Below are 16,799 nucleotides of genomic sequence, written 5' to 3'. Positions count from 1 at the left end.
CAGAGATGGTATAAGAAATATAACAAGAGGACAAAGACAACAGAGATGGTATAAGAATTATAACAAGAGGACAAAGACAACAGAGATGGTATAAGAAATATAACAAGAGGACAAAGACAACAGAGATGGTATAAGAAATATAATAAGAGGACAAAGACAACAGAGATTGTATAAGAATTATAAAAAGAGGACAAAGACAACAGAGATGGTATAAGAAATATAACAAGAGGACAAACACAACAGAGATGGTATAAGAATTATAACAAGAGGACAAAGACAGAGATGGTATAAGAATTATAACAAGAGGACAAAGACAGAGATGGTATAAGAATTATAACAAGAGGACAAAGACAGAGATGGTATAAGAATTATAACAAGAGGACAAAGACAGAGATGGTATAAGAATTATAACAAGAGGACAAAGACAGAGATGGTATAAGAATTATAACAAGAGGACAAAGACAACAGAGATGGTATAAAAAATATAACAAGAGGACAAAGACAACAGAGATTGTATAAGAATTATAACAAGAGGACAAAGACAGAGATGGTATAAGAATTATAACAAGAGGACAAAGACAACAGAGATGGTATAAAAAATATAACAAGAGGACAAAGACAACAGAGATTGTATAAGAATTATAACAAGAGGACAAAGACAGAGATGGTATAAGAATTATAACAAGAGGACAAAGACAACAGAGATGGTATAAAAAATATAACAAGAGGACAAAGACAACAGAGATTGTGAGAAATAAAGCATACAAGAGACAGAGGACAAAGACAAGAGTGAAGAGACATACCTTTGATCCTGATACCACTTAGATTTGGACTGATACTAACTATACTTACTGGAAATGTTTTTGGGGTGGTAATTTCAAAATGTAACTTTAGAAAGACTACAAGATTAAGCCAAATGAACTGAACTGAACAGATCTTACCTGCATTGGAGTCTTTATGGGAATGGTTCACACCATAAACAATGTAATATGCTGTATCGTTAAATATTATATGGACATTTCTGTATTATATGCACCACTAAACATGCCAATTTGAACTTTCCACTGCAGTACTTCCTTCATTGTAATATATTTTACTCCCATGCATTTTTTACCACCATACTTATGTTTCTTCTTGATATTATTATTGTCTAATTAAATACATTATTACATGTAATTGTTCATACTATATATGTTTATGTTGTGTGTATACTGTTTGTGTACATTATTATTTCTACATTCGGTCTGTTTATTGAATTGTCAGCACCATTTCACCATTTCAAATCCCTGGTACATGTAAATGTGCTTGGTGAGTAAAGGTGGTTGTGATTCTGAATCTGATTCTGTGAGTAGAAGTGCAGGAGACAAGCAGCATTTCTCTGAGCCTCTCATATTCCCTGGGTTTCCGCTTGTGTTCCTCTGTCGCTCAGTTGGTAGAGCTTGGAGCTTGCAGTGCTAGCACAGTGGGTTTGATTCCCACGACCACCCGAAAGTTAAATGTATCCGTGACTGTAAATTGCTTTGGATAAAATTGTATGCTAAATGGCATGTAGTGTTATCATTAAATGTTGGCCACAGGAGGAGGAGTCAATTCTCTCTTCTCCTCCTTTGGGCTCCCGAGTGGTGCAGTGGTCTAAGACACTGCATCTCAGTGCAAGAGTGCAGTTTGAATCCAGGGTTCATCACATCTGGTCGTGATTGGGTGGCGCACAATTAGCCCAGTGTTGTGCGGGGTAGGCTGTCGTTGTAAATAATAATTTGTTCTTAACTGAGTTTCCTAGTTATTTATTTTTTATTTTATTTGGTCTTTATGTTGGTTACGCCCCTGGCAGCATCATACCATTCCAATAGTCTTGTGAATCTGTCAGGAATATTTTGTGGATGAAAATACTTTGTTAGCTAACACACCTGGATTACCCATTAGGCCTGCAAGTACAGCTATGGAGAGTTAATCAAGCTTCCTACGGGTGCAATTTCAGACACATATGCAATCATTAATGAATTACAGAACCCATCTTTGTTACCTTTAAAGACTCTCTGTACTACACAGGATTCCATCTTCCTCTTTTAGCACTAGACACAGCCTCATCCAATTCAAGGTGGTTCGGTGTTTCCACTAGTCCGGGGCCAAACATGGAAGAATATTCTCCGATTCTGATCCTACTTGTATTTGATGTAAAACGGAATCACACTGTTTCATATGTTTTGGGACTGTCATAAACTGTCAGGTTGGAATTAACATTTAAAAGTTTCTCTGATATGGCAGTGTCATAGATCCGTCTCCCCTTACAGCCATTTTTGGAGTACTACCCATAGGCAACCATCTTTATAGCACTCTTTTAGCTAGATGGCTAATACTCCAGAACCGAAAGATGGTGGTTCCCTCATCTTATAAATAAGACATTACATTGAGTACACGTGGGAACTCCATACTGTTTTATGAAACTTAGGCTCCATACCGGTCTTACTATGAACAGTCCACCTTCTGATTGCATTCTTATTAAAACAAAATGGATATGTATTTGACTTCCCTATTGTCATGGTTCCACCTGTCACCAGAGGGCGCCAGAGACCGTCCTGGAGACATTAATGACATTCAGGTGTGTCCTATTATGAATTATGAATTGTTTACCGTGTGCATTTGCTGAGGGAGTTTTCGTGATCCTTCGGCTACCGTATCTCAGTTAAGTATTAGGTTCATCCATAACCACTGATTCCTCATCTGGTCTCTTCTCTACACCTGGGTCCAACCTCACCACATTCCACCTCTGACTTACTGGTTGTTTTTTGTGTGTGGTGGGGGTAGGCCTTGAGATTGGTGATGTGTGTCCATCAATGCTTGAAGAATGTAACTTGTGCCTCTTGCCCCATCAGATCCTAAAACGTATGCTTATTTTGCTCCCTTTCTTAAAAACACCATTGTAAACTTACATTTTGGTCCAGTTAATGGTCAGTCTTTGTGGTCATGACTGTCTGTGAATGTGAGTGGTTGCATTTCTCCACCCTCCACCAATCGGCTGATTACAGGAACAGTGACAGGGTGTTCGTTGTGTTCTTGTTTGAACTACAGATTAGCCTTTAACCTTTGTACCCTTCTGCCCTGTGTGTATATAACTTGTCTTTAAGTCTTTATACTTTAAATAAATCATTGTTGACTATATTATTTATATTTTTTTTACATTGTGTTGTTTACATTGTAATTGTGTGTGATTTGTGTGTACAACTGAATAAACAAGAGTAAAAAAAAAAGAGTTGTAGATGTATTGAATGAACGAATAATTAACCAATAAACTTTGTTTGTGGACCACCCTAATCCCAGTTATTTACGTTAAATTAACATACATTTTCTGAGAAGATAAATAACCTACTGATTCAAAACAACATGTACTACATGAGGTAAGTATCAAACGTTTTCGAAGATGCCGTTGTCTGGCTTTACGAGCTGTAGCCTGCAGTCAACGCAAAATATGGTGTACTGTTATTTTGAGAAAGCCAACATTTTCTGTCTGTTATTATTATGAGACTATATGATACGACAGGTCAAATGGATTATTTTTGTGATGTTGTCCTACATTAAATGTATTTATTAGACAGGGACAAGGTGGAGTGGCAATTCAACTGCTCAGACATGAGATGTATGTGGCAGGGACTCCAGACAATCACGGATTACAAAAACAGACACCGATGCCTCGCTCTGGACGAACTAAACACCTTCTTTGCCCGCTTCGAGGAAAACAACATCGAGCCACGGACGTTCGTGAGGACTCTGTGCTCTCGACGTGAGAAAATCATTTTAAGCGTGTTAACCCTCGCAAGGCTTCCGGCTCAGATGGCATCCCAAACTGTGACCTCAGAGCATGTGCAGACAGGCTGGCTGGAGAATTTACAGACATATTCAATCTCTCCCTATCCCAGTCTGTTACCCCACTTGCTTCAAGATGTACAATATTGTTCCTGTTCCCAAGAAAGCAAAGGTAACTGAACTAAATGACTATCACCCCATAACACTCACTTCTGTCATCATGAAGTGCAGTTATATTGCAGTGTCCTGCAGGTATACTGCACTCTGACAGCAGTTATATTGCAGTGTCCTGCAGGTATACTGCATTCTGACAGCATTTTAAGTGTTTAAGTGTTTATATTTCTTTCATTAGTCCATTGTTGATATAGTCCAACAACATTTTGCATGTCAGCAATTAAGTTATCAAGATTGTAACTTTCAAAATACAGAAATCTGGCCTGTATGATGCATATGATGCATTTAGCTTGCTAGTTAGCTAGCTAGGACACGGTGTCGCCCCTGCCTCCCGCCTGCTGTGTACTGGGAAGACTAGCTGGCTAAGCTAGCACACAGTGTCCTTACGCTCCCGCCTGACGAACACCTGCCCTCAACGTTAGAACTGTGGGAAAACAGTGCCAGATAAGCGGGGGCGAAGGACACTGTCTACCGTTGTATGGCAAGGTAGCTACAATTGTGGCCCCCGCCCCGTCTTGTGTGGGGTTTATCGGCAGCTGGCATCCAACGTTATTGTGCATTAAAGCCACGTACTGGAGCGCCCCCATCTCCTGCCTGTCCTAGCTTAAACATCGACCAATATAAGTATAAAGAGGGGTTCCTGCAGATGCAGGAATGCCCACATGCAGGAATGCCCCTCCTCGTGCAACTGGGTCATGGACTTCTGGACGGGCCAACCCCAAGTGGTGAAGTAGGCAACAACACCTCTGCCACGCTCATCCTCAACACAGGCAAACACAGCGGTACATTCTCAGCCCCCTCATGTACTCCCTTTTCACCCATGACTGCTGTTCATGCACGTATCCAACTCAATCAGCAAGTTTGCTGATGACACAACACTGGTAGGCCTGATTACCAACAACAATGATACAGCCTACAGGGGGAGGTGAGAGCACTTGCGGGGAGAAGTACCAGGAAAATAACCTCAACGTCAACAAAAGGAAGGAGCTGATAGCAGATTATGGACTAAAGGAGGAAGTAGAGAGAACACGCCCCCATCCACGTCGATGGGGCTGCAGTGGAGAGGTTCAAAAGATTAAAGTCCCTCGGCGTGCAAATCACTGACAACCTGAAATGGTCCCTTCACACAGACAGCATGGTGAAGAAGGTGCAATGGTGCCTCTTCAACCTCAGCAGGCTGAAGAAACTAGGCTTTTCCCAAGACCTGTATGAACTTGGACAGATGAAATGTTGAGAGCATCCTGTCGGCTGTATCACCGCCTGGTATGGCAATTGCACCGTTCTCAACCGCAGGGCTCTCCAGAGGGTGGTGTGATCAGCCGAACACATCACCAGGGACACACTGCCTGCTCTCCGTGACATCTATAGCACCCGGTGTCACATAAAGGCCAAGAGAAGATCATCAAGGACCTCAGCCACCGAACCTGTGAACCCTCCTACCATCTAGAAGGCGAAGACCGTACAGCTGTATCAAAGCTGGGACAGAGAGACTGAGAAACAGCTTCTATCTCCAGGCCACCAGACTGTTGAACAGTCACCACTAGCCGGCCTCCGCCCTGTACCCTGTACCCTGCCCTGTACCTTAATCACTGTTCTAGCCGGCTACCACCCGATACTCTACCCTGAACCTTAATCACTGTTCTAGCTGGCTACCACCCGATACTCTACCCTGAACCTTAGTCACTGTTCTAGCCGGCTACCACCCGATACTCTACCCTGAACCTTAATCACTGTTCTAGCTGGCTACCACCCGATACTCTACCCTGAACCTTAGTCACTGTTCTAGCCGGCTACCACCCGATACTCTACCCTCAACCTTAGTCACTGTTCTAGCCGGCTACCACCCGATACTCTACCCTCAACCTTAGTCACTGTTCTAGCCGGCTACCACCCGATACTCTACCCTCAACCTTAGTCACTGTTCTAGCCGGCTACCACCCGATACTCTACCCTGAACCTTACTCACTGTTCTAGCTGGCTACCACCCGATACTCTACCCTCAACCTTAGTCACTGTTCTAGCTGGCTACCACCCGATACTCTACCCTCAACCTTAGTCTGGCTACCACCCGATACTCTACCCTGAACCTTAGTCACTGTTCTAGCTGGCTATCACCCGATACTCTACCCTGAACCTTAGTCACTGTTCTAGTCGGCTACCACCAGATACTCTACCCTGAACCTTAGTCACTGTTCTAGCTGGCTACCACCCGATACTCTACCCTGAACCTTAGTCACTGTTCTAGCTGGCTACCACCCGATACTCTACCCTGAACCTTAGTCACTGTTCTAGCCGGCTACCACCCGATACTCTACCCTGAACCTTAGTCACTGTTCTAGCCGGCTACCACCCGATACTCTACCCTGAACCTTAGTCACTGTTCTAGTCGGCTACCACCCGATACTCTACCCTCAACCTTAGTCACTGTTCTAGCCGGCTACCACCCGATACTCTACCCTGAACCTTAGTCACTGTTCTAGCCGGCTACCACCCGATACTCTACCCTGAACCTTAATCACTGTTCTAGCTGGCTACCACCCGATACTCTACCCTCAACCTTAGTCACTGTTCTAGCCGGCTACCACCCGATACTCTACCCTGAACCTTAGTCACTGTTCTAGCCGGCTACCACCCGATACTCTACCCTGAACCTTAATCACTGTTCTAGCCGTCTACCACCCGATACTCTACCCTGAACCTTAGTCACTGTTCTAGCTGGCTACCACCCGATACTCTACCCTGAACCTTAGTCACTGTTCTAGCTGGCTACCACCCGATACTCTACCCTGAACCTTAGTCACTGTTCCAACTGGCTACCACCCGATACTCTACCCTGAACCTTAATCACTGTTCTAGCTGGCTACCACCCGATACTCTACCCTGCACATTAGAGATTGCTGCCCTATGTACATAGAGTCATTGAACACTGGTAACTTAAATAATGTTTACATACTGTTTTACCCACTTTATATGTATATACTGTATTCTGGTTCCTCAAATATACTAACTACTGCTCTACAGTACAAATCAAATAAAACGGTATTAGTCACGTGCCGAATACAACAGGTAGACCTTACACTGAAATGCTTACTTACGAGTCCCTAACCAACAATGCAGTAAAAAAATATATATATGTATAGCTAAGAATAAGAACTAAAAGTAACAAGTAATTAAAGAGCAGCAGTAAAATAACAATAGTGAGACTATATACAGGGGTACCGGTACAGAGTCAATGTGCGGGTTAGTTGAGGTAATATGTACATGTAGGTAGAGTTATTAAAGTGACTATGCATAGATGATAACAACAGAGAGTAGCAGCGGTGGATTTGTATTTATTATGGATCCCCAGTAGCTGCTGCCAAAGCAGCAACTACTCTTCCTGGGGTCCAGAAATATAAAGGCAGTTTATACAATTTTAAAACATTACAATACATTCACAGATTTCACAACAGACTGTGTGCCCTCAGGCCCCTACTAAACCACTACCATATATCTACAGTACTAAATCCATGTGTATGTATATACTGTGTATATTATCGTGTGTATATTATCGTGTGTGTGTGTGTGTGTGTGTGTGTGTGTGTGTGTGTGTGTGTGTGTGTGTGTGTGTGTATATGCATGTGTCTGTGCCAATGTTTGTGTTGCTTCACAGTCCCCACTGTTCCATAAGGTGTTTTTTTTAATCTGTTTTTTAAATCTAATTTTACTGCTTGCGTCAGTTACTTAATGTGGAATAGAGGTCCATGTAGTCATGGCTCTATGTACATTACATTTACATTTAAGTCATTTAGCAGACGCTCTTATCCAGAGCGACTTACAAATTGGTGCATACACCTTATGACAACCAGTGGAACAGCCACTTGCATCTAAATCTTGTTGGGGGAGAAGGATTACCTACCCTTACTTACCCTATCCTAGGTATTCCTTGAAGAGGTGGGGTTTCAGGTGTCTCCGGAAGGTGGTGATTGACTCCGCTGTCCTGGCGTCGTGAGGGAGTTTGTTCCACCATTGGGGGCCAGAGCAGCGAACAGTTTTGACTGGGCTGAGCGGGAACTGTACTTCCTCAGTGGTAGGGAGGCGAGCAGGCCAGAGGTGGATGAACGCAGTGCCCTTGTTTGGGTGTAGGGCCTGATCAGAGCCTGGAGGTACTGAGGTGCCGTTCCCCTCACAGCTCCGTGGCGAGCACCATGGTCTTGTAGCGGATGCGAGCTTCAACTGGAAGCCAGTGGAGAGAGCGGAGGAGCGGGGTGACGTGAGAGAACTTGGGAAGGTTGAACACCAGACGGGCTGCGGCGTTCTGGATGAGTTGTAGGGGTTTAATGGCACAGGCAGGGAGCCCAGCCAACAGCGAGTTGCAGTAATCAAGACGGGAGATGACAAGTGCCTGGATTAGGACCTGCGCCGCTTCCTGTGTGAGGCAGGGTCGTAGTACTGTGTCCCTCCCATAGTCTGTTCTGGACGTGGTGACTGTGAAGAGACCTCTTGTGACATGTCATGTGGGGTATGCATGGGCCATTGCTCATCCAAATATTTGTATGTACATATTCTTATTCATTCCTTTACACTTGTGTGTATAAGGTAGTTGTTGTGAAATTGTTAGATTACTTGCATGGTCGGGAACTCGAAGCACAAGCATTTCGCTACACTCACATTAGCATCTGCTAACCTTGTCTATGTGACCAATAACATTTGATTTGATTTGAAGGCGAGGTCAGTACTGGTAAAGCTGGGACTGAGAGACTGAAAAATAGCTTCCATCTCAAGGCCATCAGACTGTTAAATAGCCACCACTAGGCGGCTTCCACCCGGTTACGTAACCCTGCACCTTAGAGGCTGCTGCACCATATACATAGACATGGAATCACTGGCCACTTTAATAATGGAACACTAGTCACTTTAATAATGGTTACATATTTTTACTATACCCTTCTCATATGTAGAGTTGAAGTCGAAAGTTTACATACACTTAGGTTGGAGTCATTAAATCTAGTTTTTCAACCACTCCCCAAATTTATTGTTAAAAACTATAGTTTTGGCCAGTCGGTTAGGGCATCTACTTTGCATGACACAAGTCATTTTTCCAACAATTGATTACAAACAGATTATTTCACTTATCATTCACTGTATCACAATTCCAGTGGGTCAGAAGTGTACATACACTGTGCTTTTAAACAGAAAGTTGACTGTGCCTTTAAACAGCTTGGAAAATTCCAAAAATGATGTCATTGCTTTAGAAGCTTCTGACAGGCTAATTGACATAATTTGAGTCAATTGGAGGTGTACCTGTGGATGTGTTTCATGCCCTACCTTAAAACTCAGTGCCTCTTTGCTTGACATCGAGGGAAAATCAAAAGAAATCAGCCAAGACCTCAGAAAAAAATTGTAGACCTCCACAAGTCTGGTTCATACTTGGGAGCAATTTCCAAACGCCTGAAGGTACCATGTTCATCTGTACAAACAATAGTACGTAAGAAAAACACCATGGGACCACGCAGCCATCATACCGCTCAGGAAGGAGACGCGTTCTGTCTCCTAGAGATGAACGTACTTTGGTGCAAATCATTCCCAGAACAACAGCAAATGACGTTGTGAAGATGCTGGAGGAAAAAGGTACAAAAGCATCTATATCCACAGTAAAACGAGTCTTATATCAACATAACCTGAAAGGCCGCTCAGCAAGGATGAAGCCTCTGCTCCAAAACCGCCATAAAAAAGCCAGACTACGGTTTGCAACTGCACATGGGGACAAATATCGTACTTTTTGGAGAAATGTCAAAAATAGAACTGTTTGGCCATAATGACCATCATTATGTTTGGAGGAAAAAGGGGGAGGCTTGCAAGCCGAAGAACACCATCCCAACCGTGAAACACAGGGGTGGCAGCATCATGTTGTGGGGGTGCTTTGCTGCAGTAGGGACTGGTGCACTTCACAAAATAGATGGCATCATGAGCACAGAAAAATATGTGAATAAATTAAAGCAACATCTCAAGACATCAGACAGGAAGTTAAAGCTTGGTCGCAAATGGGTCTTCCAAATGGACAATGACCCCAAGCATACTTCCAAAATGGCTTAAGGCAAAATGGCTTGATAAGGACAACAAAGTCAAGGTATTGGAGTAGCCATCACAAAGCCCTGAACTCAGTCCTATAGAACATTTGTGGGCAGAACTGAAAAAGTGTGTGTGAGCAAGGAGGCCTACAAACCTGACTCAGTTACACCAGCTCTGTCAGGAGGAATGGGCCAAAATTCAACCAACTTATTGTGGGAAGCTTGTGGAAGGCTACCCGAAATGTTTGACCCAAGTTAAACAATTTAAAGGCAATCCTACCAAATACTAATTGAGTGTATCTAAACTTCTGACCCACTGGGAATGTGATGAAAGAAATAAAAGCTGAAATAAATCATTATTCATTACTATTATTCTGACATTTCACATTCTTAAAATAAAGTGGTGATCCTAGCTGACGTTAGACAGGGAATTTTGACTTGGATTAAATGTCAGGAATTGTGAAAAACTGAGTTTAAATGTATTTGGCTAAGGTGTATGTAAACTTCCGACCAACTGTATTCTATTCTACTGTATTTTAGTCTATTCCATTTCGACATTGCTCTTCCTAATATTTATGTACTTAAATATTGTACTTTTAGGTTTGTGTGTATTGTGTGTATTGTGAATATTTTGATATTACTACACTGTTGGAGCTAGAAACACAAGCATTTCGCTACACCCGCAATAACATCTGCTACATATGTGTATGTGACCAATACAATTGGATTTGATTTGATATATGTTGGTTACTTTCTAAATGTAATCTGTTAGTTACTAGTTACTTGTCCAAAATTGTAATCAGTAACGTAACTTTTGGATTACCCAAACTCAGTAACGTAATCTGATTACATTCAGTTACTTTTGTAACGTAATCTGATTACATTCAGTTACTTTTAGACAACTTCCCCCTTAATAGACATTAGAAGAAGACAAAAAGGTATGTTACCAATTGAACGACATCTTTCGTAGGATGAATCAATGTTAAAGTTTACATAGCTGGCCATATATGGATGTTAAATTTTACTTTGTAGGTTGGTTATGTAGGCTTCTTCTAACCCATCGCTTTCTACTACACATAATAATACGATTAAATTACTTCTTTACATTAAAAACCAAACTCTATCAGAAATCTAGTCATTCCAATAAATGTTATACCCCCTTGATCTTCAAGAATAGGACTTATGGAAGTATAGATCAACCAAATTATTTGACCTGAAGCCCTACTCTGTTGTTAATGATTTTGTTGACATGGAGAGCTGATTGGGCTCATTGATATATTGATATATGTATATATTCAAATGTTTGGACACACGGGCCTCCTGAGTGGCACAGCAGTCTAAGGCACTTCATCTCAGTGCTAGCTGTGTCAATACATATCCTAGTTCGATCCCATGCTCAGGCCGCAACCGGGAGACTGTCACGACTTCCGCGAAGTCGGTTCCTCCCCTTGTTCGGTCAACGTCACTGGTTTTCTAGCCATCGCTGATCCACCTTTCATTTTTCCATTTGTCTTGTTTTGTTTTCCTTCACACGTGGTTTAAATTCCCTCGGTATTAGACGTGTATATAACCCTCTGTTCCCCCCATGTCTATGTGTGGAATTGTTTGTTGTTTCGTGTATGTGCACGCTACACTGGTTTGCGCTGGGTTATGTTACCCGTATTGTGTTTAGTGTTCTTAGTGCCGTGTGTTTTTGTTTGCCTAAATAAAAGGTTCTGTTTGCTACCCAAATTCTGCTCTCCTGCGCCTGACTTCCTTACAGCCAGTTACGCATACCTAACAGAGACCCATTAGGCGGCACACAATTGGCCCAGCATCGTCCAGGTTAGGGGAGGATTGATCTCTGCCTGTGTGGTTCCCACAGTGAAGCATGGAGGAGGAGGTGATGGTGCTTTTCTGGTGACACAGTCTGATTTATTTAGAATTCAAAGCACACTTAACCAGCATAGCTACCACAGCATTCTGCAGCGATACGCCATCCCATCTGGTTTGTGCTTAGTGGGACTATCATTTGTTTTTCAACAGGACAGTGACCCAACACAGCTCCTTGGCATTCTTTCAACAAGCCTCACGAGGAATGCTTTTCCAACAGTCTTGAAGGAGTTCCCACATATGCTGAGCACTTGTTAGCTGCTTTTCCTTCACTCTGCGGTCCAACTCCTCACAAACCATCTCAATTGGGTTGAGGTTGGGTGATTATGGAGGCCAGGTCATCTGATGCGGAACTCCATCACTCTCCTTGGTCAAATAGCCCTGACACAGCCTAGAGGTGTGTTTTGGGTACTTGTCCTGTTGAAACACAAATTATAGTCCCACTAAACGCAAACCAGATGGGATGAGTAGGTGTTTCCAAACTTTTGACTGGTACTGTAAATATAATTTACAAGTCCAAAATTGATGTATCAACTACAGCTTGCCCCTTTAAGTCTATCAAAAGTGTACGAGTTTGAGCATGTGTACATTAAGCCTATGTACGTAAGCGGTACCGGTGCGCCAAGTCTAGGTCCAAAAGGCTTCTGAACAGCTTCAACCCCCAAGCCATGACACTGCTGAACAGCTAATCAAATGGCCACCCGGACTATTTGCGTTGCCCCCTTGTTTTACGCTGCTGCTACTCACTGTTTATTATATAGTATCTATGCATGGTCACTTTACCCCTACCTACGTGTACATATTACCTCAATTACCTCGACTAACCTGTACCTCCGCACATTGACTCGGTACCGGTACCCCTGTATATAGCCTCATTATAGTTTTTTTTTATTGTTGCTCTTTTATTATCATTAACTTTATTTTATTTAGTAAATCTTTTTTCTTAACTTAAAACTGCTTTGTTGGTTACAATTAAAATTTCCCATTACCTTACATAATCATTTGTGGTGCTTTCGCCGTAAAGCCTATTTGAAATTGGACACTGTGGTGGGATTAACATGAAGTGTATCTTTAAAATGGTGTGGAATACTTGTATGTCTGAGGAATTTTAATTATGAGATTTCTGTTGTTTTGAATTTGGCGCCCTGCACTTTCACTGGCTGTTGTCATATCGATCCCGTTAGCGGGATCTCAGCCATAAGAAGTTTTAAGTGAGTTTTTGAGAAGTTCAATCAGGATTTCTTGTGTCTCCTGATGGTTTCGGATTTCTAAAACTTGAAATATTGTTCATCATCGGTTATACTAGAGACATGAGGGGTGCCATAGTCTAGGGTCTACACCAGACGTTAATGGTTATCATGAGTTCCAGGAAGTATAAAACCTGCCAACGTACTTGAAGAACAGAGTGGTCTACAGTATATCAGGCAGCAGGAAAGTACACCTCTATCTCCCCGTCGCTCTGCCTGGGGACTCCATGGACAAGTACACTCTGGCTAAGCTATAAACAGACACCTCAGTTCAGTACATATTGTCTAAGCTATAGACAGATACCTTGGTTCAGTCAAATCTGGGCATCTACTCAATGAAAAATATCCAAGTAAGAAGACATATGATCATAAAACATGTCTTTTCTACAAGAGGCATATTCGCACAACCAATGAATTAGAGCCATTACAAAGGAATCAGACGCATCTAGACTACCATCTAGTGTCATGTTGGATCAGATATGGACGTCACATAGCTGACGACAACCTATCCTTGGATGCCCTCATCACGATGGCCATCCGTCTGGATAACCTGCTTCGGGAGCGTCAGTACCCCCATCGCCTCTCTCCCTCCTCCGTTGATCATTCTGAGTCTGAACCCATGGGCTCTCCCATGGGCACTCTCCGCGGCTCAACGATGCAGTCATAGACAGTTGGGCCTCTGTCCTTGCGGACAGGAGGGGCACCAGCTTCAACGGCGTCTGGTACATTCTAACTTGGGGTCCACGTGAGCAGAGGGACAGCCACGTGATTATCCGTCTCCTGGGTTAAGCGTGAGTATTCTATCATCATCACTTTCCCGACGAACCTTTCCCAGTAACGATTTCACTGGCTGACTGACCTTCATGTTTTGTTTCTACAGCTCTAGTGGACTCCAATGCCTTAACATCACCACATACCCACTCTCCCCCCCCTTGTCCTGTTCAAGCTCTGGATAGTCAAGCACAAGGATCCAGGACAATAACACACATCACAGCACCACTCACCCTCACCTTGGAATCCATGATTAAAGAAAGCCTTCCCTTCCTCATCATCAGTGCACCCGTACACAAGATCATCCTCTGCCTCCCATGGCTTCATACCGAGAGCGTTATCACCCAGTCGTCCAGAACAGCTGGTGCTCTCGTGCATGCTTCAGTGTTGCTTGCCTTGAAGTGAGGATAAAGGCATTTAGCTCGTCTGGTAGGCTCGCATCCCTGTGCAGCTCGCGCCTGGGATTCCCTTTGCTGTTCAGCAACGCTCCCCATCCAACCTGACATAACTTGAGAGGATCTGCAGAGAAGACTAGGGGAAACTCCCCAAATACAGGTTTGCCAAACTTGTAGCGTCCAACAAAAGAAGACTCAAGGCTGTAATAACTGCCAAAGGTGCTTCAACAAAGTACTGAGTCTAAATTGTAATGTAAAGGGATATTTCTGTTTTAAATGTTTAATAGATTTGCAAAAATTCTAAAAACCTGTATTTGCTTTGTCATTATGGGGTATTGTGTGTAGATTGATGAGGAGAAAAATGTTTAAATTTGAGAAGAAGGCTGTAACGTATCAAAATGTGGAAAAAGTCAAGGTTTCTGAATACTTTCCTGAACAAACTGTGTAACTCTACCAGTGAATGTAATGCATGTACAGTATTATTGGCTAGGGCACATAATAATACAACACTGTCTACTGTAACACTTGTCTTTCTGTCTTCTAACAAATTGATTCATGTTTACCAACACCAATATGGTTTTACACCATTACAAAATGTTGTGAACATAACTTTATTATCAAATGAGGCAGACGGTCCTCTTATTTTCACAATATGGACAGGTTTTCATCGGGTCTAATCAGTTTGGTCTGTGACTGAGATCTCCTAACCCCTTTTCCACAACCTTACTGAACGGGTTAAAACAGGAATGTTGCCTGTGAAGGTAGACCACTCCTTGCCTGGCAATAATTGACTTGCGCACAAAACACTACATTCATAAAGATCAGAAAACGACATTTTCACACCGCACCTTCAACTGTGTTTATGAGGGGTGAGTAGCCTACTAGAAATGTACATGTTTAAAAATGTGTTGGATGTACAAGAATTACACACCAACTCATTTTATTGTGATGTTACAATCTGATTACAATTCAAATACATGTTAAAATAGCTTTCACAACACATGCACAAGCAAGCTGGGAGTAAATTTAGTTTAGTATAGTTTTTAAAAAATTACTACAGTTAAAATGTATCGGAAACAGGTTGCAAACGGAATGTGTGATTTTTCAGGGTAAAGTCCAATAAGCCCTTAAGGTGCGCCTCCTGTAGAAAACTGGGACAAAAGAAACTGGACTGACATTGAGCATTTGTGGGCCACAAAGAGTCAAAGAAAACAGACATTTCAACCTGAAGTAAGTGAACTAGTTTTAATATCTTGTTGAAAAGAAGAAGGTAAGGAAGTGCTGCTATGATACAGTAGATCTTTGTAAATAGAAGGTGTCTTTGGTTAATTGGTCGTCTAATAACATACTTCATATAATTAAAACGCTTTTATTGTTACAGCTTGTTAAATGGAACAAACATTTAAAAAAACTGCTTGCGTGGGAAATAAACATGAACTGAATATGCTTTAACAATGAATTTAAATAGCATTTTAATTTTATTAAGAGTACCTTGGTCATCTTTGTTTTGTTTTTAAAGTCTTAACTGTCAAATACTCCAAATATACGTGTTATCTATTTCATGGGCATATAATTGCAGAACCTTACGGATTGTTTCCCTAGTAGACAACCAGTGAAGAGACAGATGACTTCGTGCTGAGGTGTGACCTTTCCTGAGAGCAAAATGGAGTCGTCTGATTACAGTAAGTTAGACTTGGATATGGTGAGACTATACAGAACTATACTAATACACTACCAAAGCTACAGTCAATCCTGAGGTTATATGTAGTTTATAACAGAGTTTCGGAAGAGAGCTTTAAGCTTCCCTGCAAACAACAATGAGTTTTTAGGACGTCCCGGGACATCACAAAATGGCTTCCTAAAGTCGTCTCGGCGTTGTGTTATGGTCTCCTAGAAGATTTGTCTAGTTCCCGGTTGGTCCCGGGGCGTCCGCGAGACATCACAAAATGGTCTCCTAAAGTCGTCAGGACGTTGTGTTAAGATCTCCTTGAAGATTTGTCTAGTTCCCGGTTGGTCTCGGGACGTCCGCGAACATCACAAAATGGTCTCCTAAAGTCGTCAGGACGTTGTGTTATGGTCTCCTAGAAGATTTGTAGGACTTTCTTGGAGTATTGTGTCATGGTCCCCTGGAGGTTTTGTCTAGTTCCCACTTTGTCCCTGGGACATCCTCTGGGAAGTTTTTAGGACATTCTTGGGATGTTGTGTCATGGTTGGGACGTTGTGTCATGGTTGGGATGTTGTGTCATGGTTGGGACGTTGTGTCATCGTCCCCTGGACCCAAGAAGGTCCTGAAACCAGGAATTACACAAAGGTCCCCGAGAGAATGTTCCCTTGGGACAATCACGTGACGACTTCAGGACTAGTTAAAAGGAAAGTCATGAGAACGTCGTAGAATAGGTCCTGACATAGTCCTCAGTGACGTCCTGGGAGCGTATACATCCTAGGGCCAGCTAAACCTTGGTTCACTACCAGAGGCTGCCCCCACCAGC

The 16,799-nt window shown here is 42.5% G+C and overlaps 1 protein-coding gene across 4 annotated transcripts in view; it reads left to right on the top strand.

Annotated features, from left to right (window-relative positions):
• LOC118376224 (cell adhesion molecule 3-like) overlaps positions 1-16,799 on the top strand; it is a 218,397-nt gene that overhangs the window by 132,549 nt on the left and 69,049 nt on the right. The gene's annotated exons all lie outside the window — the stretch shown is intronic.

The sequence above is a fragment of the Oncorhynchus keta genome, chromosome 23, assembly GCF_023373465.1.
Source record: "Oncorhynchus keta strain PuntledgeMale-10-30-2019 chromosome 23, Oket_V2, whole genome shotgun sequence".
Classification (NCBI taxonomy): Eukaryota; Metazoa; Chordata; class Actinopteri; order Salmoniformes; family Salmonidae; genus Oncorhynchus; species Oncorhynchus keta.
This window is presented reverse-complemented; position numbering and strand designations above follow the sequence as displayed.